We start from the raw sequence: 6000 nt of genomic DNA on the forward strand, positions 1-6000 counted from the left end.
GTCATTTTGTAATAAATTGTGTTCTTATTGGTTTTTGGCTTGTTGCATGAATATATTCCCTAATTAAGTAGTATCCAGTGGGATCTGAGTAGCCCTCTGGTACATACTTGGTTTCATATATAATTCATTCATTTTATGTAGAGCTATACACCCTTACACTCACAGACACTGAATGCAAAGTTACAGCTCTCTCAGTAACAAGAGGTAGCGGTTTTATTTGGTTTCTAAATGGCAAGTTTTCCTAGCAAAAAGTTGGCAGAAGTTATAAAAATCCCAGAGTATATTATAGGGTACACAAAAGACTCCAAGCTGCGCCTAAATAAAAGGCGCTCTGCTCGCATTAGCGACGAACCGACTAGCTACTCTCTCTGCACTGCTGTGAAATGACCAAATAAGAGCGCCCAGCTGGCAGCACTGATAAAGGGATAAACAGACATGCTGGAAAACCCTCCACCCCTCGCTCAGATGCCCGCTTCTACGTGGGACAAGTGCAGACCGAAGTAAATTATTGACTTCTCCCCTCTCGCACCGGTCACGATCAGCTCGGACTGGGTGTTCACAACACGCACCGAACTGCGGCGAGCATAATGGGCGCCTCGGAGATCGCCCCGCAGCAGCTGCCGAGCGTGGTCATTTCCCGGGCGCGAGAGGTTTTCATTCAGAATTCGGCCGGGGTAAAAGATTCACTCACACGTCTCACCATTCTTATTGATCTGGGAAGAGGGAGCCCACGTAAGCCTCAGAGCCCCCATTGAGAAAAAGAAGAGTTCACGGCTTAGCCATGGGGATCCCACCGGGTCTTGCTTTGTAACCCAGGGGAGGGGGAGTATGGTATACAGCTGAAAGGGGGGGGGGGGGCAGAAGCCCCACTCAATGGCAGATAAAATGTTACCCTCCGGTCTGATTTAACAGCAGCTTGGCCAGGTTTTAAATCTTTTCCCCAGGTAGCTCGTACACTAAAGGGACTGTGGGGGGGGGGGGCGCACCGGGAAGCCGGGTCCTAGCGAGCCCCAAACAGTGGGGCTGCGTAGTATCCTCTGCTCCGTCCATTGCATTGGAGACGGTGCAATCGGTAACAAAAGCCAGAGACACCCCCCCCCCCACACACACACACACAAACACACACAGTAGCAGCGGCGGCTCCGTCCCTCCTTGATCTCAGGGCGGTGGGGAGGAGGAGGAGATGGGGCAAAAGTTCAATGCGATCCCACTGAGCGGTAGGGGTGCGTGTTTGGGGGAAGGGGTAAGCTTTATGGGGAGGAAACCTGGCCTCCGGGCTCCGGCATGGGAAGAAGAACAGTGGCCGGCGATTGCCACCCCTATCTCGACCTCCCTCCTGAGCGCTCCGGGGGGAGGGGAGGGTGGAAATTGGTGGACCTGAGGGGGGGGGAAGATATTCATGGGAACCCCTAGCACAATACAGGCAAAGGCAAAACACGCCCCCACCCCAATGCACTGCACCCTCCCTGCCCAAGAATGGCTCAACCGCGATCTCCACGCAGGGGGCGGGGAGGGGGCTGGGGCAGCTAGCGACTCCGGGGGCTGCTGGTCCCCCTTGGCTCCTCCAGGCAGCAGCTGCCGCAACCTCCCCGCTGCCCCCTCCCCCCGACCGCTAGGCATCGAGCAAAAGGGGCAGAGCACCCGGGGAGGGGGAGCAAAAAGTTTCCAGCCGCTGCCACCAAATAGCAGCGATTTACCATCCAGCGATCCATCCAAATTCACCCCCTTCCCCGCCCCCTTCCCATGCAGCAGGGGCAGCACATGGGGGGAGAGAGCAGCGGCTGCCGGGCACGGGCACTGCAAGGCAGGGGACCCCCCCCACGCCCCTGTGCGTGGGTCTCCCCCCCCCCATTGCACCCGAGCAGTGGGCACATAAAGAGCACGGGGCAGCAGGGCTGGGCGGAGAGCCCCGAGCAGCAGCCGCTGGGCTGGAGTCTGCCGCGTCCGGCCCCCGGGCGGAGAGCCCCGGGCCCTCCACGGCTACTTTGCCTCGTTACCTGTTTTCTCTTTTATTGTACGGGCAGCCGCGGCGTTGCTCCCCCTTCCCCTTCGGCTCTCGGGCTATACCAGCCTGTTCCTCATCTCACAGCCTTCCTCCCAGCGCCATCTTGCAAGCTTGTGACGTTGGGAGCTGCTCACCCCTGACCCACATTTGAATAGAAGCCAAAATGAAAAAAAAAAAAGGGGGGGGGGGAGAAAGAAAAGAAAAGGAGGAGAGGGGGAAGAGAGAGGGAGAGGGGGAAGAACAAAAAGAAAGAGAAGGAGAGAGAGAAAGGCAACAGCCAAGCAAGTGCTGCGCCAATAACACATCAGCTCCTGCCCTCTTGCCAGCTAGTTTAGTAATAAGCAATTTCCTGCTTTTGCAATAAATGTTGCAGCAGCAGCGCTGGGAGAGAGGGACAGCGAGCTTTGTAATTCCCATTAAAGGACGCAGGCTTCCCCCACCCCCCTCCCCTACCACCCACACCTCCGAATTCAACCCCGGAATCCTAGCACTCGTTTATGGCAATCTAAATATCGCTACTCACGCTCCGATTTTCAGCAATCAGAAAGGCATTTGTGAAGATTATTTCCCCCTCTCCTAGTGAGATCTAGACTGTGTCTGTAAAATAATTATAGGGACTATAACCTGTAAATGTGTTGAGATTTTCTTTTAAAAAATTAGTTTCATGCTGTATGCAAAACCAGAAAATTTTACAGTGCAATCTGTATGTTATTCGTTTATTACCATTACTTATTTGTTAAGCACTGCCAGTATGTTCTGTATCATACAAGACAGCAATAGAGACATAGCCCTTGCCCCAAGGACTCAATAGGAATTTAAGATTTCTTTTATTTATTGGAACTGTATTGGAGGAGAAAGTTGTTTGGGATTTACATCCCCAGTCCTGCAAGCATTGACACGTGTTTAATTTTACACACATGAGTAATTCCCTTGAACAAAATGGGACTAAGTGCTTAAATTGAGCATGTACATAATTTTTTTAGGATTAAGGCTTTAATTTTAAAATTTTTGAACGGATAGATAAGTGTCAACTTTTCCACATTGATGAGCATGGCCAGCAACATGCATGTAATGCTGAATAGGAATAATATTTAGTATTACATTTTCAAATGTGTTACATTTTCCAAATGCTATACGGAACTTAACTAATTAACCTCTAATAATGAAGCAACATATATGACCACATATTATGGCAATTAGATATAAGATTCTTTTGCTCCGACACAGAAATAATTGGAATATTTGCAAGTGTGAGATAACGTTTTCTTTTATTTGATATGTTATATATTTATTAATAAAGGAGGAAATTATTGTGCCAAGGGGGTTTTGCCTCTCAGAAGTAAAGTCCTCAATATCGCCCAGGACCCAAGTCCCTTTTACATTGGGCAGGGTGATGACATTACTGAAGTTGATCCTATAATTTGTAATGTCTCTGAGAATTTGATGGTAGCCCTGGCAATATCAAGTATTTCAGGGGCTTCTTGTGCAGATCCAGGCAGTTAAGCTCCATCATAGCCCCACAGCCTATATTAGCCTTGTCTGATAATAAAGTTCCTTTCATAGTTGCTCACCTGGGGTTTTTGCCACAGAGGTCTCAGTCCCACCATAGGGGCCTGAATAGACAAATAAAGATAAGAGAGATCACAACCGAGTGTCAGAAGGGTCTGGACCTGCAGTACTCTCACCATACCCTCAGTAAAGAGCAGAAAACCTCCGCTGTGGAGAGAACAGCGGATCTGACTGTGAGTACAAGACACAGCGAATTATATCTAGATCAGTTCAAGATTCCTGCCTCACTGATGCTCACAGAGAAATGGTGATGGGAGTGGTTCCCAGCTATATTTTAAACCTAGTGGCCTTGCAAAAAGCTAGAGAGGTGCAGGGAACCATCTTACTCCATGCTGTGCTGGAGGAGTCATAGGAGAATGCCCAACCTTTGTGGCATGTGAACTAAGCAGGGAAGAGAGACCAATCTGGAAGCTGTTTTAGCCAAGTTTAGAAATTACTTTCATCCAAAATCTCCATAGGACCCTCCGTTCTGGACACACCCACTCTAAGGAAATGGAGACCTGGACAAATACCTAATGGAGCTGAGACAAAAAACTATACATTAGGAGGTTGGCACGGTGGAAAATGCTATGATAGGACACAAATCTGTGTTCAGCTTAATATATACATTAGAGTTATATGGCTAAAGAGGGGCTAATGAGAACTCCAGACTTGGCCCTTCCATTAAAACTGTGGATAGCTGAGAATCTGCTGGAACAAGTAGGGCACAGGCTATGACCACACCTCCATCTGAACAAGACTTACAGGCATACAAGAGAGATACCAAGATACTTATAGTGTGTCCAAACAAGGCACACAGCCATGGATGTTGCCATCCAAACAGACAGTGCCCCCAAAACACATCCACTGTGGGCATGTCTAGCATTGGGTACAACATGTGCCAAGTAAAAGTACTACTCAGGCATGGACAGCAGCAATGTCAGGGCCAAGACCAAATGAGAAAGACAACTCTGGCATAAATACATTGTTCCTGGGGATTGTGGTGTGGCACATATGAGTAAGTTGGACTAGGTGACCTCCTGAGGTCCCTTCCAACCCTGATATTCTATGATTCTAAGTTCTGAGAGATGGTTGGTACTCAGTGATATCTTGAGGAGGACAACCGTTCCAGTTCTAATCAGATACTGGTGCTTATAACAGTTATTTTTATATATATATATATGCTGCAGTAGCCCGCTGAGGCCCCAGTCAGGATCAGGGCCCTTTGTGCCAGGTGCTGTACAGACACATACAAAGACACTGACCTTGTCCTGTGGATGGTGGTGAATATGTTGAAGCCACTGGATCTGATGCAAGTACAACAAACGGATTTCATCCTAGTAGTGTATTAATAGTTCAGAATAGAAGCTGAAGAGCTAGATAACCTGACTGGAATTATATCCCCTGCTCCCATTAGTCTCCAGCCCTTCCTCATAAACGTCTCAGTGACGCTGTTTCTGAGCAGAGAAGCATCTGTGGACCTTAATATTAAATACAAGATGGAGGCACTGCAGGCAAAATTGGTAGATGAAACCTTTTCAGGGCTGTAGTAAGTTGAAAGGCACTCGCCACGCATGGATGGACTTTAAAGCACCTCCAGGCTTTCAAAGCTATGCTGATGGCTGGCTTATGCTCATGGAGGAGGACATTGCTGTGATGTGTAGAGTTGAATCCCTACCCTGTGGATCAGCAGTGAAGCCCTCACAGAAAAGAACATGTCACTGCAGAAAGTAAAGAGGACTCCGGAGCTGGTGTGCCCCTGTGCCCTGACAGCCATTCAGCACCACCGCTCCCAGTGGCAGTGGATGTCCAGTGCCACCTAGCAGGCAAAGCAGTTGTTTACAATAGTGAATGAAAAGGGTGGGTATGGGTGAGTTAAACTCGGCATCGGCTAGTACTGTGTTCTCTTTCTGCACCTTCTAGTGCAGGTGCAGATTTAAATAATCACTTTTTGCAGTTAGACAGCAAGGGAAATTTCCAGCAGTGAAACTTCCAGGGAGGTACAAGAGAGCCACTTCATTGGCTTTTTGCAATGTCTTTATTGCAGGTGCAACACAGAAAATAATCTGACTGCAAAGGTCGGCAGGGTATAAAATGCACAAAGGAAGAAAATTGTGAACTAAATCAGGAATAAAATGCAGTTCTAGGAAGGAAGCAAAGTACGGGGGCAAATAATCATACCACCAAAGGTTTGACTGAAAGGAAAATACAGGCAATTGCTAAGCTACCAGCTCCACAAAGACAAGAAGTGGCTACAGCAGTTTCTAGGCGTGGTCTGCTACCTGATTTACTGCATCCCGAATGGGACAAGACTGAGAGTCCAACTGGAAAAACTGTTTCTTAATGATATGAGGATGAGAACATAAGATTGCCTATGAGCAACTGAAAGATGCATCTTTTTAGGCATTGGTACTTAAGTTCTGACCTAGAACTGTGCGAATTGTGCT

General features: G+C 48.1%; 1 protein-coding gene across 2 annotated transcripts in view; it reads right to left on the reverse strand.

Moving 5' to 3' along the window:
- HIC2 (HIC ZBTB transcriptional repressor 2) overlaps window positions 1-2109 on the reverse strand; it is a 95235-nt gene extending 93126 nt beyond the window's left edge. For both annotated transcript variants that reach the window (XM_084649099.1, XM_084649100.1), the window contains exon 1: window positions 1998-2109. The gene's annotated coding sequence lies outside the window, so the exon portion shown is untranslated. The remainder of the gene's footprint in view (window positions 1-1997) is intronic.
- Window positions 2110-6000: the final 3891 nt, after the last annotated feature.

Source organism: Lepidochelys olivacea, assembly GCF_965140295.1.
Source record: "Lepidochelys olivacea isolate rLepOli2 genome assembly, chromosome: 15".
NCBI lineage: Eukaryota > Metazoa > Chordata > Testudines > Cheloniidae > Lepidochelys > Lepidochelys olivacea.